Raw genomic sequence first — 27,490 nt, forward strand, 5'->3', positions numbered from 1 at the left:
CTCTGTGTATAAGTTAGCTGGTTGCTTTCGATTACTATTTTAATTCAATCTCTCCCTTTGGTTCACATTTACAGAATTTCTTCAAGGGATTCTAAGCCGAGAAATGAATGTACAAAAATAGAAATAAAACACATACCTATTATATGTCTGAAAGACTTATTGGAAACACGATTGTTTCATCTTGCAGAGATCAAGGTCGATGATGGGCATAGAATCACACCATGCAGTTGCTATGGAGCCCTTGGCGAGAGGGGGCTCAGCTTTGATTGATCCCATCCCCTTTACTTTTGAGTGGTGAGAACCTTTGCAGGATTTCCATCCACAGAGGGATTGGAGAATTGGCCCAAGGGTTATGGAAAGGGCATATTGAGAGAAACAATATGTCCTTTTTGGAGTGCCCATTTTGATCATTGCCCTTTCGTCTGCCCTATTTTTAGCTGGGGATCATTTGGAGGAAAGAGGCTGAACCCATAACTGGTTAAGAAACCTAACTGCACATCCTATACGCTTGAAACTTGGGCCAAGTTTCGCTATGGGACTTCATAGTAACTTGTTACGCCCTTGTCCTGGAACATGGTCTGTACTATACTTTTTAAGTGATTTAATCTAGGTATAGTGAAGGATAACACGATGCAACCATCTACCCATTGTAGAGACTAGGGCTAAAAGCAACTTTTCTTGATTGTTAACTGTTATACTTGATGTTCTTTCATCAATTTCTGACTTGACCAAATTTAGGCATATAATATAGGGGTACACTCGCTAATATACATTCCGGTCCCCCGTCGTGCTGATTATGAGACATTAATAGATTTTTATGGCACTGCCGGGGGACCGGAAGTCTAGTTGTACAGTCTACTTTCATGATGATACGACTCTTTGTCACGTGACCAACCACGCTGTACTCCATGTAAACACTGTGATGCTGCTCCTGCTTGTACATAGGGTACAGCGGGGTCGGTCACATGACAAAGAGTCGTATCATCATCAAAGAAGACTGTGCAACTAGTCTTCCGGTACCCCGGCAGTGCTATAAAAATCTATGAAAATCTCAGATTCAGCGCGACGGGGGACCTGAATGTATATTAGCGAGTGTACTCACATACTACCATGAGTATACTGTTAATAATTTTTGGTCCCCGCATAACCCCTTTAAGGAAACCTCATACTGTAAAACCTATGAGTTCAAACATGAAGGACTGACATGACCCCAAGTTTCTAAACCTGTAGTACATGGATCCACTAGAGTAGTACATTCACAAGAGCTCAGCTTACTTAAGACTTACACGCACTACATTAAATCCTTTTAAATGTATACAGATTGTATGAGTTACATTTCTACTTAATGTTAGGCTTTTGGAATCAGGGCTGGCTGTACCTTGGATGGTGCCCACTGCGATACCTTTTGTTGGTGATCCCCCATATGCTGTACTTTCAAATATTGTAGAAATAACCATAGCAAACAGTACTTAGCGCCATACAGTATGGTGCAGAAAAACCAATGCTTGAGTACAAGGGGCAAATAACACTACTCTACAATTGCCACCACAATACACTGTAGAAATAACATACTACACAGTGTCTAAGTAGAAAAGTAAATACCAACATACAATACTCAAATAGCAGCTCCATACATACAATAATCTAATAATAGTAATATGCAAAGTCTAAATAATACTGCTATACAATTAGTATTCATTTTTATGGTGGTCACAAGCCTTGAGTGCCAGGCCATCGGAGGCAGCCCCTTCAGTAAGAGAAGTTGATGCGCCCAGTGCGAACACACAGGTCGCACTCATATAAATGTACACATCTTAGAAAGTTCTTTGAACAATTAAGAAGTTTGTTAAAATTTCTTCTCTTTGCGTCTTCAGATTTCACTATGGGATGTGTATTATTATTTTGAGTGAATATATTCATATAGTTGCTGGTTGTATTAGCTTTAAAATAAGAAATCTTCAATCTCACATGCCTCAAGTGGGAAGCCAGGTCTAGTATGAACCTGATAGTACACGATACAGAAAATCTGCCCGGTAGAGACCAAACATGAAGAACACTGGCCTCTAGTGGCAGGTGCATTTATGGCAAGAGCTGGTTCCTTGTATACAGAAGGCTCTGAAGTGCAAATCATTCCTTACCCAGCCGATATGTTTCTGTGCTAGTCATGTTCACTTAGCCTAGCCCTTGGGGATTACATTTTCTCCTCTTTTGTTGTTGTATACATATTGGTCTCTTAAAAAATAAAAAGAAATGTGCTATAGAAAATACTAGTAATACTAGTAAATTCAAAACTTCTGTTTCTTGTGTATTTTTACATTGTAGCTTGAACGGCAAACTCTTTTCGGCAGCTTTTTCTTTGAAAACTCCTTGCAGTCTCCTTTATGGTGGGGATTAGAGGCCTTCAATAGGTGTGATCACTCCTCTAGCATAAAGCTTTTCAAGTTTACCTCTGAATCGGCTGAGAACGCTTATTTCACACAGTCTGCACTTCACTGGCTTTGATTCCCCTGTCTCATTCTTAATCCTGGCAGAGATTCCTTAGTCACAGAGGATGACTGCATTGCATGCTTAAACAGAGATAGATTAACTAGGCTACGTTATATGGCTGTCTAAAGAGCGAAAATAAGCAGAAAAAAAATTATTAATAGATAAGCCAAAGCATTTGTGGCGACTGCCGCCTTCTAATTTTTGACACTTAAAGCAAAGCATGTAGACGAATTAGACATTTCCGCAGAAAATAATGCAGGACGTGCACCATTAATGGAGACTAATGGAGAAAAAAAGCAGAGAAAATACACCAAACCACAATGTCAGCCTCTCTAAAATCCAGGATGCAAATTCTTAATAGGTCCGATTTGGAACCATAAAAGGAAGGACAGACTCCACTCTAATTTAGGGGTCTATTCGCTTTAGGTGTGAAAGCAATAATTGGTCATTAACAGCTTTCAAGTTAATGGCTTTTGCACTTTGGTGAACATCGATTGTTGATGGATCAAGAGCTGATTGCTTAATAGCGCTAATGTACTGAGGAAAGAGATGGAGAGTTTACAGATGGAACGGACGGGAAGAGCTAGAGAGTTTAAAGTGGTTGTCCAGGATTAGGAAAAAGGGTCTCCCTGTCCATGGGCTGTGTCTGGTATTACAGCTCATCCCCATTTATGTGGGGTTAAACTGAAGTATCAGACACAGCCCATGAACAGGTGTGGCACTGTTTCTGCCAAAAAAGTAGACCCTTTTTCCTAATTTTGTACAACCCCTTTAAGACGTAAACATTGCCTGCATACAGTAAGGCCAAAAACATTGTGGACTGCGCCAATGTTCACTGAAAGGGAGGTGATCAGTTCACTATGAATTACAATAAAATGAGAATATAAAATAATAATAAAAAGTCAGGAAATAGGAGAGTGATCATTGACTGCTGTTTAAACTGATTTCCTGATTACCAGATTACATTTTCTGAAGGGTGGATGTAAAACCGGCTGCACCAGAGCTCTGTAATAGAGCTCCATGCAGCTGCTTCTCTACTATTTATCAGGAGGTTATAGCTGCTATGTACAGTATAATTGAGTAAGGAGCTCCACTTTAGGCTAGGGTGACATAGCGAAACATCAATGCCCGCAAGTCCTGGTAAAATTGTGGGATTATCACGACCACGTTGTGTCAGTAATGTTTCTCTATGCGGGAAAAAATGTCTTATGATTTCCTTACCCACATGGAAGCCTTAAGGTCATGCAATGATTGTGGTATTCCTGTGATGGTGTCCTGGTGACTATGTCTTCCCGTATGTGCACTTTAAAGTGGGGCTCTGCTTTTGAGCACTCCTTTGATTCAATTGTTAATGGAGAGCCTGACAGCATAACTCGGTGACACAAAACTCTCCAACCATGAACCAAAGGGTCTCTTTGTACGAGAGACTAGTGGGGTCCAGGTACCCAGTGCCTCATCTATGCTATATGGGAAAAGATAGAAAAATGTGCACATACATTTTATGCATATTTTTGTGCCATAGAAGAGGAGTGGGCCTGAACCTTATTTTGTAATAGACAGCAATGAGATAGATGATAGATAGATAGATAGATAGATAGATAGATAGATAGATAGATAGATAGATAGATAGATTGATAGATAGATCTCATACAAAGATGCCTATCCATCCATACAGGGAAGCATGACATGCGAAGTTGAAGTGTACCTATACTTTCAAAAAGTTTTGACATGTCATAGTGACATGTCAGAAGTTTTGATCGGTGAGGGTCCGAGCACTGAGACCACTGTGCCGCTTCGTTTCTGACCGGCTTTGCTTGGCTTTCCTCAGAAAGTCGAACGAGCGGTGTACGGGATTAAAAGAAAGTCTATGAGTCCGTATACTGCCCCCTAGTCTTTCCAAGGAAAGCCGAGCAGAAACGAGGCGGCACAGTGCTCACCTGAATGCTTCTGGGGCTTCGTTTTAGCAATCGGTGAGAGTCTCAGTGCTCGGACCCCCACCGATCAAAATTTCTGATATCTTACTTTGACATGTCAAAAGTTTTTGAAAGCATAGATACACTTTAACTCAATTGTAGGCTCAAATATGAAAGGCAAATTTAGTAATGCAGAGTAGATTCTATTTTTCCTCAATTTCAATTCAGATGTTTGCATCTCTATGTAATATCACACATGATTTTATTATGATGTACTGTATTGATGCTATGTCACATGTATGATGCTGTGACACATCATATCAGCCATGACATTCCTGGTTTTAGAGATGAATAGTAGCTGTTAATGAGTTTCATTGTACTATTCTGTCTATTATTTAACTATAATTTGACAATCCGTTGACACATCTTCCATAATTGACCTGGGAAGAAATATAGACAACCCTACTGCAATCAGTCCAGGTGTCTACAGGACTAGATCACAATGGTATCATTCATACTGTATATCGCCAGTCCCCACTCTAGATCTGTAGAAGAATGCAGCAAGAAATCTCTGAAATCTTAAGAGATCTAGACAGGACAAAAATAAACGATGTTTTCTTCTGACACTGAACACAATTGTGTGCTGTTCATATAGTGAGGTGTGACTTGGAAGGCTGGACAGAGGACATTTGTCCGGCACTGAAAATTTGTCAGGGCCTCCTTCACTATGGCAGGGATTTTTAATACATAATATAGAAGTGGTCACATGCTATATGAATATTTTTCAGGTACATCCATTAAGTCTTTTGAACATCGCTCCATGAAAAAACCTTCTATAATATGACATTACTGCATATATGAGAACAAGACAGGCCTAGGGCACCGTACACCCAAAACACCCACTGGTGTTAGAGCTCTATTGTAGTCAATCTAAACTTATTAAAGGTCTTGTGCCACCTATCCATAGGATAGGTGAACATTGTCTGATCGCTTGGGGCTCCAGTGCTGGGACCGCCACCCATCGCGATAACAGGAGTCCTGCGTTGAAAAGGAGCTCGAATGGACCAGCAGTTGAGCATGTGTCTGCCGATGTATATAGGACTGATGGTATACAGATGTTTATAGAAAATAGATAACAAATACTTCTTTAAAAGGTAATGACATATTATTTAAATCAGGTTTTTTTCTCCTTTTTTTGGTGGTGATTTTTTTTATATGACTATCCAAATATATATATCTAAGCTTCAAATATTCCAGTTTTCCTACTAGCCACTAAAGCAAACACATTAGGTTGACATTTCCTGTTTTCTGCAGCTCACTTTTCAGCTCTGCTGTGTAGATTGGGACAGGGTCAACAGATGTCATTGCATAATTATTAGAAAGTGGAGTAATTAATGACACGTTAGCTCTATTGTACTGCAGAAGGCCTACATAAGTCAGGATATTACCATTATACACTATTCACACAGATATGGATTTGTATGCATTTCCTCAGTCACTTCCTGGTCTCTGGAGAGGGTCTCCATATCTTCCAGGATACTGTAATCGTCTATGGACACTTTTCTGACCATTAACTCTCATTTATTACACCTGCCATAAAGCGCGCACCCTCCTGCACTTTTTACATAGACAATCCAGGAAGAATATTTATACATCCAATATGTGAACCCCTAGGGAAACTTTTAAAATAAAAAAATTAATTGCTACAATATTTAAAGAACTCAATAAAGACATTATTATTATAATTATTATTATTATAATTATTATTATACCTACTTATATTTAATTAGTCTAAATGTAATATATTATGCATTCCCTTTAAGTGATGTTCATAGGTTCATAGGGCACCCTAATCAAGATACAGACGTAGCCTATGAACACACCGATAACAATGGTCCACCACCCTACCCTTTTCAAACTTTCCATTTTAAATAGTATAGCTAATAACTTATATTTACTCAATGGCGGTGCTCTATAAATGTATAAAATTCTATGAATAAATTATTTTCCATTTTTATATATTGTATGAGTAGTGCAGAATACCATACAGATAGTCAGAGTGTACATGTCTGTCTGTGACTGCTGCAGCTGGTCCATGCATGCATTTGCAGTAAAACAGACTTAATTTGAGCTTGAAATGACTTGTATCTGCAGGCTGTTTTCTTCCGTTGGCCTCGGAGAATCTTACTGTGAAATGTTTTCTTCCCTCCCAGGCCATCTCTTAGCTCAGCTGAGCATAATGACTTCCAATCTGTTCAGGAAAAGGAAAATGGAGGAAATTTCATTTTGATTTTTTTCGACAAGCCAAGCTGGCAGGAAACTTAGCTCAGGGAGACAGGGGAATGAGAAATGTGAAGGAAGAAAGGAATACAAGAATAAAGACATAGTACAACACGTCCCAACTTACCCAACAGCCAATGGGAGAAAGAGCACTTTGCTTTGGTTCAGAGAAGATTTGCTTAGACCTTCAAGGTAAACGGCTTCTTCTCATTGTGTAACATCACTGTGCAAACAGACTGCATGGAAAGGAACAGAAAACGGTTATATTTCAAGAGCCCACTTTTCTTGAGGACCTGAGGTACAATAACATACGTTTTTCTTTGGTATTGTACCACATATTTGTCCTCCATGACCGACAATTCAGGAAATGACAAAAAAAAAAAAGATATTTATTATTTATATTATATAAAAAAATATGTGTTTGCTGTATAGAAATAAAATGTTGAATATTAAATATGTTTCATCTGTTTGCAACTATGTTAATATTAATATTAAAATAACAACATGGCACATGTACTGATCTATATCGCGAACACTACATTCGGTCCTTGAGTTCTGTGTTGAGGGTTAGGTAGGTATTTTGGAATCGTTTTTTATTGACAGATTTCTTGTCCTTCTTGATGAACTTATTTATTACGTCTTTGGATAGATGGATGTAAAGACGCAGCCCCAAAGATCAATACTAAGAGACTCTGTCCTCCATCTTTTCCTTCAATGCTGTCTATGCTTTATTAAAGAGGACCAGTCACTGGGTCATAAGATGAAAACTGCTTATCTGACTAGAATCCCACTGTTCCTCTGATTTCAGCGCCATTTTTTTATTCCTGCTCCCCCCCCCCCATTTCTGAGATATGGTCCAGCCTTGTTGTGGTGCCCAATATGCAAATTCACAGTAGTTTGCCAACAAGGTGTAAAGTGCAATGATTCTCTCGTTGTGGAGCCAGCATCACCAGTGTCTGATGCTTTCCAATCAGGGCTAGGAAGCTTCAGACCCACTTTAAAATTTTCACCCAATATCGTCTTGCGAGATAAGGTTTTTTTCACGAGATCACGCTGGGCCTGGCCGGTCTGAAGCTGCCTTACACTGATTTGAGAGCGTCGGAGGCTAGGAAGCTGTCTCCACCTCAGGAGAATCATTGTTTCTCAAACCCTGTTGGATAACTACAGTGAATTTGGATATTGAGCGCCAAAACAATGGGGGGCCATATCTGAGAAACAGGGAGGCCCGGAAACAAAAATAAAACGGTTGTGAAATTAGGGGGATAGCGGTATTCAGGTCAGATGTGTAGTTTTGATTTGATGACCTAGTGACAGGTCCTCTTTAAGGCCTCATATAGAGGCTGTACGTAGGCACATGTATTCCTTCCGGTTCTGAACTACAGAGTCATAAGCATTCAATGTGAGGGGATTTCTTATCCTAGAAGCAATCCATTATGGGAATATTATACCCTAGAAACAAGGTTCTAGAGGAGAATAGCTTCTTAAAAAAAGTATCCAATCTCATTCATACTGAAGCCAAACCCTATGTGTGTATCAATATGGCATTGTAAGGGTACAGTAGGGCCCAATAGAAGTCTAGGCTCTGTATAAATTGGAGGTGTCCTAAAGCCTTCTGTATGTTGTCTGTCTTTGCACTTGTGAAATCACTGGAACTTCCTCCTTAGAGGACCATCTGTGGTTCATTGACAGCTTTACAAGGACTGAGGCAGGTTTAAAAAGTTATAGACCAATGAGAAACTCAAGTTCAGTACAATTTGATAAAACTAAAAGCCAACTAGCAGCCATTTTTCTGTCTGCTTCGGTAATGCATAGTTAAAGAAGCCTACTGTGTTCCTTTCCTAGGGGAGATATTTGAGATAAACCCCAAACTGGTACAACTGAGAGAGGGTATAAAAAGTTGGGGTGTCACAAGTTTAAAAAATGTTTCTAGCTTTTAAGGAGGGGGAATGTGCATGTCCAATTTGCAGGAAAATATATTGTCACAGTGGTACAGTATTTGGCTATCAGCAAAAGTCTTTAACTTGTGTCGCTTCAGTTGTAGCAAAACCATGCTGAGAGTTGTAATTTTACAACAGCTGGAGAGCAACAGATTGGAGACCACTTTACAGTCCTTTACAGTATTTATGTAACGTCTATGGCCACGGCCCGTCGTTCTGACTTACCCTTCGACGGCCGCGGCCATGGACATGTGTGTTCCCTGCAGCGTCGTCCTCCTGTGAGGCGCTGGCACTCACTTCCTGGTATTGAGACGGTCTCCAGAGGGCGCGCGTGCCCGTGCGTGCACGGTCTTAAAGGGCCAGTGCGCACATAATTGCAGGAAGTCTGCAAACAAGCCCAGAATGCTACTGGACTATTAAAAGGGCTCTGCCCTCTTGTTCTTAGCCTGAGCATTGTTCGTTACCCAAAGTTTGTCTTGCAAATGGTCTCCTAGTGTCTTCCAGTTCCCAAGTGTTCCCTGTTCCTGTATCCTGTTTCCCGTGCTGTCCTAGTCAATTGCCGTGCTGAAGCTGTTGTCGTGTTCTGCTACTCCACATCTGACGTCTACCTGCTGCCTGGTCCCAGCCGAGCCTGCCTTGCTACTGTCCGAGTTGCCACAGGTACCCCTTTCTGGACTATAGACTCTGTACTATACCTGTTTGGACAGCTGCCATCCCGCTACGCGGTTTGGCCTAGTGGGTCCACACCCCGCATCGTGACAATTTAGGCCATGAGTGGCAGGGGCATGGAGTCAGTATTTTCTCCCGTTGTGCATATGGATTTCCTTTGCCTTCTCAAGTTTACTTTAAAGTCATGCTACTAAGGTAAAAGTGTAGCTAGGCTTTCCTTCTCCCACATCAAATTTTCAGCTCACTACTCTTTCCCTGTATCTAAATACCTTAGACAGAGTAGCTTGTTGGTGTCCCCCATGGTACTGAGTACACAGGGTATATTCCCTGCCAGCCCCCATTAGCTACACCTCTTACTAAGGAAATCTCCAGACAAAAACGAAAGAAGTGAATACAAATAGAAAATCACACCTCACCGTTGGCTGAATGATCCAGGTGAATTTTGGTTCTATACAAAGTAATCCTCTCCTCCTCCCGAAGAAGATGCACAGGTGCTGCACACTATAATGCAGTACTCTAGTAGCGTTCCTTTTGCTAAATGTCCTTCTATGAAGGAAATTGCCAGTCCTCCAAACAACAAGAGTGTTACATGCTCTGTATATCCAATAATGCCTCAAAGGAGTCGGTGTAAGAGCCTGAATCCCTAGAAGTCTGGATGAACTGTAGGATCCAACAAAGTGTAAACCATCACGCTCTTAAAGAGGCTCTGTCACCACATTATAAGTGTCCTATCTCCTATATAAGGAGATTGGCGCTGTAATGTAGGTGACAGTAATGCTTTTTATTTAGGAAAACGATCTCTTTTAAACCACTTTATGAGCGATTTTTAGCTTTATGCTAATGAGTTTCTTAATGCCCAAGTGGGCGTGTTTTACTTTAGACCAAGTGGGCGTTGTACAGAGGAGTGTGTGACGCTGACCAATCAGTGACCAATCAGCGTCATACACATTACTTCCATTCATTTACACTGCACTAGCGATATAGTTATATCGTTATGTGCAGCTACATACACAAACACTAACATTACTGCAGTGTCCTGATAATGAATATACATCACTACCAGCCTGGACGTGATGTGTATTCAGAATCCTGACACTTCTGTAGAGTCGCTGTGAGATTCCAGCAAGGCAAGCGTAATCTCGTTTGAAATGACAGGTTACATCGTAATCTCGCGAGATTACGCTTGCCTTGCTGGAATCTCACAGAAAAGATTCCGAAGTGTCAGGATTCTGAATACACATCACGTCCAGGCTGGTAGTGATGTATATTCATTATCAGGACACTGCAGTAATGTTATAGTGTGTGTATGTGGCTGCACACAATATAACTATATCGCTAGTGCAGTGTAAATGAATGGAGAGAAGTGCATGATGCTGATTGGTCACAGATTGGTCAGCGTCATGCACTCCTCTGTACAACGCCCACTTGGGCTAATGTAAAAACACGCCCACTTGGGCATTAAGAAACTCATTAGCATAAAGCTAAAAATCGCTCATAAAGTGGTTTAAAATAGAACGTTTTTCTAAATAAAAAGCATTACTGTCACCTACATTATAGCGCCGATCTCCTTATATAGGAGATAGGGCACTTATAATGTGGTGACAGAGTCTCTTTAAGCTAAAAGGATTTTATTATACTTACAAGATTTAAGTTAAAAAGCGATTGACATTAAAAATCTCCGGCACATCATGCAAATTGTCCGACCCTGGGTTGCGCCCTCTCGGCTTCTTCCAGGGCATGCGGCAGGTAAAAAAAGATCCATTAAATAGCCTCTCCTGTTTAAAACCACACATTGTACAAAATGTATTATACAACATCCACAATATATACTCAAACATATATATAAAAATAAACCTATAAAAAAATAATTGATACAAATAAATTGAAACAAATATCTATGCCACATATCCAAATTAGATGTCATGAGGACCAACTGGTATTTCACTCCTAACCTAATTCAAAGGGAAAAAATGCTATTGCACATAGTTAACTCTTAAATAATTTCCTTTTGAATTAGGTTAGGCATGAAGTATGAGTAGGTCCTGTTAACATCTAATATAGATATGTGCCATATATACAGTATTTATTTTTTATTTATTTGTATTAATTATTCTTATCAAGGTTTGTTTTTTTTAGAACAGAAGAGCAAAGTGTTTGTTTTACCCCTTTACCCAATTTTTATAACAGTTGAGCCAATTCCCCACCCTCTTTTTTGCTAACCATGCAGTTCCTCTGGAGACCTCTGGAGTCCTGCACACGTTCTCTCTCGTAAAGGGGATGGAACCACCTCTACAGGGGCCCCATACTAGCTGCATGGCCTGCCTATAAGATATAATATATGGTACGTACGCCCATGCTTCCTATGTTGCCCATATATTTTATATAAATTATTTGGAAACTGTGAAAATAAAAACAAAAACATCCACATGGAAATAATATCAGCTGTCATTTTTCATCCTGTAATTAAAAAACAGCTACTGATGTTACTTTATCATAATGATTTTTACATTTAATATGTGTTACGCACAGAAGTGCATCTGTTTTTGCAAATCAAATACTGTCATTTTATTTCACATGATAGGGCGACATTACAGTTACCATGCTTGGCTGAGTGACGTTAATGACGATAAGATATGCAACACTAGGTCCTTTTTTCCATGCCACATGTAACATGATATGAGATATTGAAATCAGATATTTTTCAGCTGTGAAAGAAAAATACTTTCCATGGTTGTATCTAGAAATTATAGACAACCACATTTTGGAAAAGACTCATGCAAGCTCTATCTATCTATCTATCTATCTATCTATCTATCTATCTATCTATCTATCTATCTATCTATCTATCTATCTATCTATCTATCTATCTATCTATCTATCTATCTATCTATCTATCTATCTATCTATCTATCTATCTCAGCTCTGCTGCATTTTTGCTTTATCCTAATCATGCTTAATGTACACTACAGTGTGCAACAAAATTATATCAATGGGAGTTTTATTTTCTGTAACTCAATATTACAAAGAATTGACAATTAAAGAGGCTCTGTCACCAGATTTTGCAACCCCTATCTGCTATTGCAGCAGATAGGCGGTGCAATGTAGATTACAGTAACGTTTTTATTTTTAAAAAACGAGCATTTTTGGCCAAGTTATGACAATTTTTGTAGTTATGCAAATGAGGCTTGCAAAAGTCCAACTGGGCGTGTTTAAAGTAAAAGTCCAAGTGGGCGTGTATTATGTGCGTACATCGGGGCGTTTTTACTACTTTTACTAGCTGGGCGTTCTGACGAGAAGTATCATCCACTTCTCTTCAGAACGCCCAGCTTCTGCCAGATCACGCTGTGACGTCACTTCCCCAGGTCCTGCATCGTGTCAGACGAGCGAGGACACATCGGCACCAGAGGCTACAGTTGATTCTGCAGCAGCATCGGCGTTTGCAGGTAAGTAGCTACATCGACTTACCTGCAAACGCCGATGCTGCTGCAGAATAATCTGTAGCCTCTGGTGCCGATGTGTCCTCGCTCGTCCGACACGATGCAGGACCTGTGAGTGACGTCACAGCGTGATCTCTCGAGAACACGCTGTGTGTCTGCACTGCCAGAAGCTGGGCGTTCTGAAGAGAAGTGGATGATACTTCTCGTCAGAACGCCCAGCTAGTAAAAGAAGTAAAAACGCCCCGATGTACGCACATAATACACGCCCACTTGGACTTTTACTGTAAACACGCCCACTTGGACTTTTGCAAGCCTCATTTGCATAAATACAAAAATGGTCATAACTTGGCCAAAAATGCTCGTTTTTTAAAAATAAAAACGTTACTGTAATCTACATTGCAGCGCCGATCTGCTGCAATAGCAGATAGGGGTTGCAAAATCTGGTGACAGAGCCTCTTTAATATTAGCAGCAATTTAATAACAAACAATTAAAAAAATTAAAAAATACAAATATTATGACCATATTGTGGTCACAGTTCCAAGTGGGGTGCAGAGAAGCTGGTAAAAGATACAGCATCTGATGGAGCATACTGCACTCTTTCTAAAAAAAATCTCTGCATTATGCAATATTTTTACATGGTGTTATGCATAATGTTCAGGTCTATATGATACAGATCCCAAATACAGTTGGGTGCATGAGGACGTGCAATACTGTCAATAGGGTACAAAACAATAGTACTATCCCAAAATTGCTAACTCTTAATAGGACCTATAATGTGACCTAAGGAGGACTCCCGTGAAGGCTATGACCCTATAACTCATACTTCGCAGTTTTTTTTTTATTAGACCATAATAATATCCAGACCTCCAATAAATCTGCTGATCTGTCCATATACTGGTCCAAAGTATTCTGGAAATTTTCTTCGTTTCTAGGAGCCGTAAGATTTTTCCTGTTGACAGGTGCATTTCCAAGTGTCGTCTGATATTTGACAGGATATATTTTATCAACCATACATCAATTATTTTATGGAAGTCAAGCAAATCCCCTATTTCATAATACAAAGGTTATATTTTACCCCCTGGCTCTGCTGTCTGAAGCATAGCCTTAGTTTATTGTGCGGATATACAGACGAAAGACTGGCTGACATCCAACATGTGGTAACTGTAGACTAAAAGCCACCGGGCTTAGTTTAAGGCTACAGCTTGTACAATGTATGGCTATGCATTTAACACTGATACTATGCTGAGATGACCACCTGTCTATACGACTCGTATCTATTATGTGAATGGGCCTATAGGGAATCTGGCGAGCCACTTGGCAGGCGCCCAAATCTTCAACTTTTTCTTTCTTTCCCTGATCAGCTTGATTCGTGAAAACGGATATCTGGGTCTCATCACCACCCGGCCTGTTGAGGATTAATTAGGATTTGCAACATAGAATTGAAACAAAACCACAGGTATGTTTGTCGTTGAAATCAATGCCAAAATTATAATGTAGGAATCTCATAGTCGGGGCATTGTTGTGTTTTTTTTTACCATTTGTTTAATATGTTATGTTCATAAACACAAGGATTAATGTCATGGTAATTCAAAAGCAATGCACAATGGATTCTGAGCTTCTAGTCCTATATTACTACCCAAGGCTGAGTTATCTGTAGGACGAAACACAGGTTTCTATTTAAGACTCATTCAGACAGCAGCTGGGGCCATTACAAGAAGAGGAAAGAGAGCGATAGAGAGAGAGCCTTAGTATCCTACAGTTTATTTATTTCTTGAGGGTATTTATACAAGACAAATCTCTGAGCACAAGTGTTGATATCTGTTAAGCATAAGATGGATTATAAAGGGCTTGGCTGAGACACAAGTATTAAAACGTCCATCTTTCTTCATGTTGGTTCATGGAAAAATTGAAATGCATTTAGCTCTTGGAAAGGAATCTAAGTCTTTGTGACCTGCACTAACCTGATGCCATTTCCGTGTAGATTTGTCCCTACCGATATCTGTGGAGCCAGTTGGGTTTAAATTTCCTAATAAAGCAGATGATAAAATATATAGAAAGGGCAGGTAATGTTACTTGGCTTTATATTATAGCTGGCTTTTATAGAAAGATAACTGTTAATTAAAAGGGGGTGATCATTCCTTATGCAGAAGAAATAGAACTGAGAAAAATGTTGCAGCAAAATTGACAAATGTAATGTTTTGCTGGTGGAATGGGTTAAGGCTCTGTTCACACTAGTGACATGGATTCTGCTTATAAAATAACCATTTAAAGCTTACTTCCACATGGTAGATACACATGCCTTATCCACAGACGCTGATAGCAATTCCATACCCTCCCTACTGGAATCTATGTGCGACTTGGAGATTACTGTCCGGGAGGACCGAAACGTCAGATATACCTTGTCGCTATAGATATACCTACCTACTGAATTGTAAATTCAATAAAAATTCACCTTTGCAAAATACTTCTGAAGAGTTTGCTGTGAATATTTTTCTACTATCAAGTGGCTGAACTCCCCTTTTTACCAGGTACCTCACCTCTAAGTTCTTTGCGTGCCTCCCATCTTGGATATATAAAATAGCCATGATAGCTATGCCAGATATGTTTTCAGAAAGACACAGATGAATACTAATGGACCACATTGACTTAGAATGGAATCCATCAGGTTTTGTTTTGTCTGGCTTCTGGTATTTTTGACGGCAAGAATAGCGCTGAAGATTGCAGAAACCTTGTCAAATTAAAACTTTTCATAAATATTCTTAGTCACTCCCCGGATCTTCTCGGGTCAGAAAGGGCAACTGCAGTAATAATTTAGTTTGGATTTATGAAGCTGAGTCTTCTGGTCACCTAGTCACCCACCGACATATAAATATACATAAATACTTTCGTTTACTCTGTTCACTCTTCCCTTGGAGCATTTTTGTCTTATAGTCACACCCTTGTGTCTTCTATGCTTTCTTGTTTAAATAAATTGATGTAAAAATGCCCACATTTACCCCGGAATCTACAAATACAAACTCTTCCACTTAGGGTTTCCATTCATTTCAATAGAATTCACGGCCTGAGACAAAACAGATGCAGATATTCATGCAGTGTTTAAAAGTGTACCTTCAGACCCATATCTACTAGAGGTTCAAAGAAAATAATGCCATTTTTGAATAGTAATATTTTGCAAGAGGAACATTACAAAATAGTTTTTATTATTTAATTCTAATACAATCAAACTAGGCTTCCAAACAGAGTACCTTAGATTTTATTATGGTGGCCATAAACTGAAAAATGTACTATTGAGAACAGAAAGGACTAGGACAATTCTGTAAAATATGTGCTGAGATAGTGGCTCTCACAATGAAATACTTGTTTTTGGAGAACATCTTTTGACAAATTCAGAAGAAATACTACTCAATAATTACCTTTAAGATGAACGAACCGTCCTAATGGTTAATAAACAAATAATTTGTAAAAGTCATAAAAGAAATTTGCACATCTGAACGTTGACGCTACAGACCATGGTGGGCTTTGGCTTCTTTAATGATATTTTAACATTCCCCTATCATTGGGCACCGATTTTCCAGTTTCTCCACCCAACACATACAGCTGCATTCTTCTCCTGAGTCTTGGTCTTCCTCTCACTCTACTTTCTTTGGGCTCGGTATAAAGGACCTCTTTATCAGGTTCACCGTCATTAATTTTCATGAGAGATCTAACAAATCTGAGGCTACCTAACTTTTGTCATGATCTTAATTAAACCCATAGAGTTCGCTGTCACTACTATGACAAAAGTATTCCATTCTGACGCATAATGTATTTTGATTTAAATCCAATTTCTTTAAAGTGAATGGGGCGGAGCAGCAATACCAGATGCAGCCCCTTGGACAATAATTGTGCTGTATTTGGATAGAAGCAGCTTTGTTTATCTAATTATATGCACCAATCAGCCATAACATTAGAACCATCTGCCTAATATTGCATTGGTCCCCCTCATGCCACCAAACAAGCTGACTCATTGAGGATGGACTCCACAAGACCTTTGGAGGTTCCTGTGGTATCTGACACAAGACGTTAGCAGCAGATCCTTTAAGTCCTGTAAGTTGTGAGTTGCGGCCTCCATTAATCGGACCAATTAGATCCGATTAAGATCTGGGGAATTTGGAGTCAACACCTTAAACTCTTTGCCATGTTCCTCAAATCATTCCTGAAGAATTTTTGCAGTGTGGCAGGGGCATTATCCTGCTGAAACAGGCCACTTCTATTATGGAAAACCGTTGACATGAAGGGGTGAACTTAGTCTGCAACAATGTTAGGTAGGTGGCACGTGTTAAAGTAAAATCCACATAAATGCCAGGACCCAAGGTCTCCCAGCAGAACATTGCCCACAGCACCACACTGCTTCCGCCGGCTTCTCTTCTTCCCATAGTCCATCCTGGTGCCATCTTGGACCTGATGTTTTGGAGATGCCCAGTCGTCTAGCCATAACAACTTGTCCCTTGTCAAAGTTTCTAAGATCCTTACACTTGCCCATTTTTCCTGCTGCCAACACATCAACTTAATGACGTAACAGTTCACTTACTGGCTGATATATCCCGCCACTTATTAGGCGCCATCGTAATGAGAAAATCAATGGTATTTACTTCACCAGGTTTTAATGTTATGATTGATCGGTATACAGGGGATTTCTGCTTATTCTAACATCTTATAATCACATTTGAACACTTTTCTGTGCTGTGCCAAGTTAAACGTCGGGACTTTTTGTGAGACCAAGTCATTTAAAAACCTTGTAAACTGTAATAGAATGATGTGATATTTAAAGCTCTGGTTTGCTGCCAGTTCAGAGCCCCATGTTACTGACCCTAACCACCAGCTGTGTGGTTACTATGCCTTCCAGAATCTAACTGGCACAACACATCTTGGCATCAATGAACTCATCATGTAAATCACTCTTTTCAGTAGGATTTGAACAGACACCGGGCTGTGATGAACACCAAAAGACCCTCTACAAGCAACAGCAGTGTTTGATGGGGTCTGAGGTAGCAGACAGTAATCTTTAAATATGTGACTATCTTTATTCCACATGCCAAGCTGCTCCTGGCTAATCTGGCCAGTGAATTCAAATGGGGTTTGTACAATAATACTGGTATACTGAGCTGGCAGCGTGTGATTCAATGAGTAAAATTGGCAGCTGGGCAGATGTAAGGTTCACTCAGCTTGTAGCTACATTTTGGCCGCAGTGGTTAGGGAAGACAGCATTGATCTATCATCATTGGCATAGACAGGCATGACCTTTCTAACCTCAAGCATCACAGATTTTTACCCAAGCTGTCTTAATTGTATAAATACTTAATACTGCCACTGCTGCCCTTCAGCAACACACATGTAACTACCCTTGGGCATAGCGTCAATGTGCCAGAACTATTTGTCCAGCTTGACCTCTCTTCTTTATAAGGGTATGTTCACACGGCAGCGTCCGATACGGCTGAAATTATGGAGCTGTTTTCAGGAGAAAACAGCTCCAGCTTTTCAGACGTAATGGCATGTTGCAGGCGCTTTTCGCTGCGTCCATTACGGACGTAATTGGAGCTGTTTTTCCATGGTGTCAATGGAAAACGGCTCCAATTACGTCTCAAGAAGTGACAGGCACTTCTTTGACGCGGGCTTCTTTTTGACAGCGGCACGTAAAAAAAATGACTGTCGGCACAGTACATCGTAAAACCCATTCAAATGAATGGGCAGATGTGTGCCGACGCTTTGGAGCCGTATTTTCGGACGTAATTCCGGGCTAAAACGCCCGAATTACGTCCGTAAATAGGGTGTGTGAACCCAGCCTAACTCAATCAAATGAGAATTTCTGTCCAATCAGAGGTCTATGAATATCTCATATCTGATATGATAGTATTTTAAAAATATGTTTTTTAATGTGTCCAATGCTAATTTTAACACTATGTTGGCTTACAGTGAATGTCCATCATTTAAAAGCGTTTTGCTTTTAATTTAAAAAGATCCAACATTGTGTTCTGATTAATTTATTAATATATATCGATGTTTCTCCTTTTTTTTTTTTCTTTACTGAAACAGACCTCTAAATCCCTTGCATAGACATAAAGTTAAAATTCGGTCTGCCTGCAGCCACCACTAGGGGGAGCTTAGGAACTTAATGCACAATCTTTATAATTTGAACACAATGACTAAACAATTAGCAGTAAGCTCACCCTAGTGGTTAAGATTTATTAAAAAAATGTATCAAAAAGGTGAGCATGAACACTAACGTGGTTATATGAAAACTCTGGGACCAAATCTAAAAGAGCAGATGTAATTATTTGCATCCACCATGTCCAAAGACAAGAAATGCATACATACAAATCGAAGTACACATACCTCGTCTATAGACACTATGTATTAATGCCTTTAGCTCTGGTATAAGGGATTTGCTCTTGAGAATCTTTGTAGGATGTTAAAAGCCATGAGCATATCCAGTGCCTAGTTCAAGTAATTTAATTAGTAAAATTCTGGGAAAATTTTTAAAGAGTAAAGCCAGCGATACACTAGAGATTTTAGACTTTTCTTTCGCGGTTAGTCTGTGAAAGTTGTCGTTCTGGACAAAAATGCTTTTGATTGGTGTCTGTTACGCTTCTTTGTGTCACCTTTAGGCGCGGATAATGAGCGGAAAAGGGTCTTAATCAGTCTTTTTAGCCGTCTAAAACCTCTAGTGTTAGGCCAGCTTAAAGGGGTAGTCCACGCATGGACAACTGATCACCTATCCACAGGATAGGTCATCAGTATATGATCGGTGGAGGTCCGAAACCTGGACCCTGCACTGATCAGCTGCTCCAGCTGCCTCCGGGCACCAGATGTTATGAAGGGTATTCAGTAATCGGAGCCAGAAGCACATGACTCTCTGTTCACTTGAATAGGAGCAGAGCTACAGTACTGCAGCTCAGCCGCTATTCCGTAATTGGAGCCATCTGCTTCCGGCATGGACATCCAGTGCCCAGAGGCATCCGAAGCAGCTGCTTGGTGTGTGGTCAGGCATGACTACATTGGCTTGTCGACACATTAGATTAAAAAAAATTAAGCCTAAGTTACAGGGGAAATTTCTTTGACTTGCCATTGATCAGTCACTTCATATTATATTCTGATGGTCAAGTTACATCTGCAATTTTATTATTACACAGTTGTGGTTGAAATTGTAGTCATTGTCCCAGATGCGATACATATTTTATTATACTACCCTATTTTATTATACTACCCGTGTTGAACATTGGGAAAATCTAGATGAGAAGTGCAGGCAAAACTGGCAACCATTATGTCTTCTACATGCCGCTAACTACTTTTCACCATAAAATATAATATAACAGGGCAGTGTAGCATACACATAAAGTTTTACCAGGATTCTCATATCAACTACTCATGCCAGTTTTGCCATGTTGAGTCTTTGCCAGTATTGTAATAAATGCTGCTATAAACTAGATTTTTTTTTTTACCCTTTTTATTAGATGCACTTTTATTAGAGTATTGTATCAGAATGTCAACAGAAGTTTTCAAGCAGAACAAGTTTGGATTAAGGGGATCTGAGTGGTTTTAGCACATGGGAATCCATACATACTTTAAGCTCTTGTTAGTGTATAAAACGTTCACTGTGTAGAAGGTCGAGGGTACAATCAACTTTTAGAACTTTCAGCAAATCCAAACAGTTGTTGGAAGTGAGAATAACTGATCGAGTAGCAAACAAAATAAGTGAGTCCAAGAACATCAGCGTCTGTTTCACACAATCAAATAAAAGAACAGCTCATTGGCATCATCATTAATAGTTTAAGGGGTTAGCCAACTTGTAAATGTAAAAAAAAAAAAAGTTAGAAAACAAAAAAAGAATCAGTACATACCTCTTTTATCCACCATTGATCCAGCTCTAATGCCTCGGCGGTCCTCCCGTTCTTTTTTTACCAGCATGTGACCACTGCAGCCAATCAGAGGCATCAGAGATAATGTGCCGTGTGCCTGGTATTGAGGTTAATGACCCCTAAAAAGGGCTTCCTAAATTGAGAGCCAAAAACGCAGCCCTGCTAGATGTATATTAAAAACTCACTCCGAGTGAAGCGTTTCCTTATGCATGGAACATGTTGCAGTTTGAAGGGTTATGGCAACAAACTGCTCAGTAACACCGGTATTGCTTATCTTTCTTTTTTTTTTTTTTTTATATTCTTTTTATTGAGGTACAGAGTATACAAAGGAAGAAATAAAGAGTAAAAACAAAAAACAATCCCTGTTACATACATGATATCCAATTTCTAAAATGACGTTTGAACATCAGAAACATGACATAGTTTACATGCATATACAGAAAACTCAGTACCCCCACTTCTTTTCAATTTTCCTCCACTCTGACAAAATGAATAACCGTGTACAACTACGGCCACCTATAACATATGTATTGCTGATCGTCTCTGTCACTTTGGTCAGGGACCTAAAATTGGCCAGAATTTACATGTCCTTATATTTTTGTAAGGTGGGGGCCTGGGTGGTGTACGGCCCTTGCAGGTGTGTCAAGGAAAAGATAGTATGAATCAGGAGATTATTTGCAACCTCATACTTCACTGATGAAGTTCTCAGCACAATCGGCCACAGCAGAGAAAACACAAAGTTCGTCTCAATATGAGAGGTACAATCTTAGACATAGCTCAGGCAGGTAGATGATGTCTGACTTGCTCTCACAGGCAGGGTCAAGGATGCCCCTCCCTGATACAGGGGGTGGTCTGGCAATACTGTTCCTAGTAGGGCTTAACAAGCTTACTGCTCGCTTGCTTGCTGTCCACGTTGGGAGGCTCCTGCCCATACCCACCACTGTTCACATGACTCCTGCACACAATCATGGCTCCTGCACCGCAACTTGCTCCAGGACCCCAGACATAGGCCCAAAGAAGTGCCATCGCTTTTCCAGCTGCTCCACACAGTTCATACACCGCTATCCACAGCAGCTCTCGCTCTTTTTACACAGTCCAGGTTCTCACCAATCTTTCACCCGAACACTGAATACTCTTTGGGGGGAACACCGCCAATTTTTAGAACTAGTACCACACCCAGCATCAGGATACGGCATAGCCATGCTGTGACATCCTGCCGCTGTTATGGTGCTACAATACAGTCAAAATGGCATCCGGGCCATCAAATTTCGATTCCAGCAAGCCAACCATCATTTTATCTGTACAAAATACAGTCCGCTCCTCCTGCAGAATGCCACCTAATTGGATGAACAAACATAACGTATGGCACACTTAAAGACACATTGCATATCAATAAGCATATATTGTAGAATATATACAAAAATACTTAAGCAACACCCTTTCTGGCCAAATAAGGGGTAATGTCTTCTTGGGAACGCTCCCCTAAACTCTTACAATTTGTGCCATTTTGGAGATCCTCTGCTATCTTCGTCTAGGGCTAGGCCACAGTTGAAGCCTGAGGCGACAATGATAACATGAAAACTAACCAGCATCCAGTCATGAGCCACCCAGTAGTTTGTTTAAAAATAGTACGCCTACCACCCTCTGGAGATTTTCTTTTGCTAACTCCAAAATTGCAAATGTTGATACCATTGAAGGACAATCCACCCAAAATATCATTTGTTGCTGATATAATCCATATTTTATGTATTTTTTCCCCCGTATTTTTTCGTTCTTTCAGGCAAATAAGGATCTCGCAACAAATGTGGTAGAAATAACAACTCAGATGTACTCAGATTATTTAGAGTCACGATGCTGGACTGCTGTTACAGATACTTGCGACAACAAATTGAATCCAGCATTCTCCATGTAGAAAAAACAATCCCTTTATTGGCAATCTCAAGGGTTCAAATTGTTTGAGAAAATTCCTTGCTGAGGAAGCTCCTGGGGGAAAGTAGGATCATTCATATAAAAAGCTCAGAAAGGGAACCCTCAAGGGAGGTATATGAAAGTAAAAATTAGATTTTTGTAAAAATGGAAGTCCAAGATTTGACAGAAAAAAAATTGCTAGAGATATGGGAACCTGGGTTTATGTCTGGGAATAATCCAGAGTACAGAAGCTTTGCAGTATTCTAATTGCATTATATCCGCCAAAATGTATTTATTAATCTGTTTTTTTTTTCCATTTAGGATGGGATTCTTTTAAATATAGATTATTTCTCTGTATTTAATTTTGTCTGTGAAAAATATCTGTGATATTTTTGATTGCGTTTGTTTGAAAAATAATAATAAATATAATTATGATTTTTTTTTAATTATTCTTTACATATACATTTTATATCTATATAATAATTAGTATAGTTTTGCATTATTTTTTTGATGTATTAAATAAATATATGAGATAGATAGGCAGAAGATAGATACAGTAGATCGATCGATAGATAAATGTTATGCATAAATTCTTATGTAGCTCTTGCACAGTTTGAAATTAATAAAAAAATGAAAACAGTATTGACCTTAGGACTATGAGAATATGAATTACGTATTTTAGCGATTGAAAAATACTTGGGAAAACTTAGCGGTCACTCTAGTGATGTAATAGGATACAATGTAGTAACCACGAGGATTAAGAGATCTGTAACACTCTTTACAAGATTTTACAAAGTCATAACCCACAAGACCTATGTAATGAGACCCTGTAACCTCCTGATACTATAAATGTTGTAAAAACACAGCTGGACCTTCCATAGGTTCTTCCATTTACAAGGAGATATCTTGTGTCATTTATACGTATTACATACATAGTTTAGGTCTAACATGACCCATCAAATGTGTGCTATGGCTAATAAACCTGTATGGAAATTATAAGCAGGTCAAGTGTTAACACTTCATTTTTTCATATTCTTAGCTTAGCTGTGATATGAATAGAAAAGCAGACCAGTGACATCATCGGTAAAGGAAAGGGTATGGGAAACCACCCTAACAACACTTCACTCTCCTTTTACTGGTTTAGTACATGAGCCTTAGAAGTGATAATGACGTAATGCAAAATGTAATTAAAGGGAAAAATTAACATTTTAAGGGGCACTGACCTGAATCAACTGGGCATCAGCATAGGAAGTATTTATTATACAGTTGCCTGAGTGGTTTATGGTAACTGTCAAGGTTGATAGCAAATTTAGAGTCCAATGGTTGAAACAATCAGACAGGAAGGTGCTAATAGCAAAAGAAGTCAAGTAACAGTCAAGGATTGGTACACAGATAAGCGAGAACAGGTTGTAGATAAAGTAAGAGATGTGGTCAGGAAACAATCCTTGTTTGGTACACAGAAGAGCACCAAGATGTTGCATTGTAAGGCAGAGACGTGGTCAGGAAAGAGTCCAAGTTTGGTCCACAAATAACAGTCCAATTTGGTACACAGCAGTAGCGTAGCTAGCGCGGGGGGCATGACCGACACTCCCGCTAATCCTTAAACTTTTGTTGCTGTTCTTAAAACAATGTATTATAGTGTTTAGTGCAACTTTGTAATTTGTTTTTATTAAAAAAAAGTCTTTAAAGGTTTACATAACCTTTAAATATGACAGACTCCCCAATGAAACCCAACAGACCCCATTATAAGTCAATGGAGTCTTTTGGTGTGCCAGCTGTATCCATCGTACGTCGAATCCAGTAATGGGTTCCTCTGTTATAAGGTCCTACAGAATCACTTGAGGATCAGTTTCTAATTCAAGGATTGATATAGACTTGACAAGTGGGTACACGTATACTTTAAAAACACCTACAGATGACTGAGGCAGTTATTCTTCATGAACACAAAAAAATATTCAGTACATGAAATAATTAGGAGGATAGACAAACTGAATAGAAAGCAGAAAAACTGGGGGGGGGGGACTGAACCAAAAGGGACTGTGTAATTGGGGGGGGGGGGGGGTTGGAATGAGAATATTTTGTCGTTTGTATTTTCACTAGTCTTTGCTTCTAAACGCCATGGTTAAGAAATTGGTTTCCAGTAAGATTGGCCCTATAGTGTGTGGCCCTGAGATAGAGAGGCCAGACTGCGAGCCTCATTGGTCACACATGTTACAGAAATAATGAATGACAAATACATTGGACTGATTGGGAATTACTTAATTCTGTTTGATTTACAAATGCATTCGTATGAACTCTCAAAATTGCAATTCATCTCAAATCTGTCCACAAATAACCCATAAATATTCTAATTCTATCTAGTTTTACACAACCTCTGTTGATCCCAAAGATCTGAAGTCTGGCATGTACTACCTAAATAAAGCTAAAGGTAATAGAGTAAGGACACACTACTACTATTAGGGTCTAGGGTGGATGATGCCTTGCAAAAGCTCTGATTCCAAATTCCAGATTGTTTAAGTATGGTTCATCACTGGCCATCCTCCTGTCCCAAGACTGCCACTCTACAGTCCCCATAGCCCTACTGATCTCGAGGAAATGGAACCAAAGTCACAAAACATCAGATGTGGGCCTTATTTTGATTTGCTATGGGATTAGAGAGTCTACATTTCCGGGATTCTATGAGGGTTTTTCGCACTGAGCAGAAATCATATAGGCGCTATGGGGATGTACCTAAGACAGACCTATTTATTGCATTGATAATCTGCTGCCTGTTATATTTGCTAATTGAGTTCTTGACGCTCGTGCGATACTAGATTTCTTTCCTGGTCCCGTGTGCCTCCCGACTCTCTCTTATTCCCTATTGTTTGCAGCGGCTAACTCACCTGTCTTACTGATATAAAGTCAACATTTTACCTTTGAAAAAGAAGACCGCATAAGTTCACTGTTGATTGAAACAGCAGGTAGACTCTTTCAAGAGTTTATACTATTTGATTAAAAATTTCTACTGTATGTGCCACAGGCCTTGATATGTCCCCCGTGCCCTATTTAACATCTGCTGTGCGTCCCAGAGCAGCCAGCAGTGGAAAACAAGCCACCGGAGACTGGATTTGAAAGGGAAAAACAAAGCCATTGATACGCTAAAGCCATCAGACATAAAAAAAAAATCCTTAGAATGAGTTTGTGCTGACTCAAAACAACATCACAGCTTATTTTATCATATGTGATATTCACTTTCAGTGATATATAGTCTTCTGTTATGTCCGTTCATCTTATGCACAATATTGCACCATCAAATGCAATGATTTTAATTCTTGGTCTGGTTTTACAATCAAATTACAACATCAATATTTTAGATTTATGAGCTTAAGAAAAAACCAATATCATAGCTGTATGTGGTAGTGGTTCTGCATGTAGGAGTGCGCATGGAAACCGTCCTATAGTCTCACAGGAAGCCATTGTGTTTGCTAAGGGAACATGAAGCCTTTAGGGTGTTTTAATGCAGATTTCTGGTGCTGCTATAAGAAAATAGACGAAACTTACTTGAAGTAGAACTAAGCGTATAATCTGATGTTACGCTGTAAAGTGCATTGTAACATACTGTTTCTACACATATTGAATAAATATGTCCTATGAAGGATAAAGTTGATCATACACGTCATCTAATTGTTGGCCAAAGGTGTCTGATACACTTAATAGCCCCAAGTCAGCATTAATCTTTGGATCGGTAGAATATACATAATAATGTCTATGGTAGACAGGAGATATGAGTGGGTACCACACACCTCTGGCTCCGCTAACCTTGGGGAAAAAAAACTGAATAAATGCTAAAAAATTTTACCAAAATTTATCATTTTCGTCGCAAGAGCAGAGACCCCCACATCAGCTTGTACAGTCACATATATCTTGGGCAAACGTTTGGCAGAAATTGCAAATAATCCCACTGAACATGGTGCCTAAATGCAGTATAAACCTTGGTACGTACCTTGGAGAGTCCCATGTTTATAATGAACTTGTATTTTTTTAATTAATGGTATTAATAAAGATGAATTCTGTTGCTATATTTGTTTTGCCTAATTTGGATATTTTTTGTTAGGTTTAACTATATACAGTATATAAAATGCACAACATTCTGGATGCGTTGGCTATTTGGGCTGTACAATGGCATGACGGTAAAGCTCTTTCCCCTTTCCGTCATTGCATGTTGACGGCAAGAATAGAGTAGTGCGCATCGTTATTCATTCCGTCAAAAACACTGGAAACCCGAAAGACACCTGACGGATTATAAATCAATGGGATCCGTCAGGGATCCATTTAAAAACGGATCGGTTCTAGCTGTCATGTCTCCATAATGAACAGAAGCGATGGCACTAGTAGTGGTAGAGTTTTTCCAAGAACTCTATTGTCAAGCAGCACTACATTAATTCCAACCAAATCATCATTTGGATGCAGTTTGTATATTTGTGTCACATATGCGTAGTTTCCAGTTTGCAGTTTCTTCCCCCAATCCACAAACCGGTGGGTGAAATTGCTTTCCATGAATGTCACAAGTTTATATACGCTGCAGAGGAATATAGAGTGTGAGCTCATACAGCACAGAGAGTGAGTGAATTCTTTATAACACATCAGCTCCATATAAATACAGTTTATAACAATATTCTAGCGAGAAATATAATATTACAGAGATATGTGAATTGCGGCTATCTGGCATCTACACAATTTTACTCTGCAGAAAACCTGATTTAATTGCATTAATGTTATTTTTATTTCTTTGTTTCACTATTTTTAGTTGCTGCCCAAACAGAAATGGAGAATCCAACCGGGATAGCAATTCTAAAGCTCGGAGCCCAGAGGCAGCCCTGGAAACGGAGACAAGAAATTAATAATAATAAAAAAAACGAGTGCCATAGCTTGCAGGCAGCAGACTTGAACACTGACGTTCCATTATACCGTCTGTCTGCTGAAT

Source organism: Rhinoderma darwinii, chromosome 10 (assembly GCF_050947455.1).
Source record: "Rhinoderma darwinii isolate aRhiDar2 chromosome 10, aRhiDar2.hap1, whole genome shotgun sequence".
Lineage (NCBI taxonomy): Eukaryota > Metazoa > Chordata > Amphibia > Anura > Rhinodermatidae > Rhinoderma > Rhinoderma darwinii.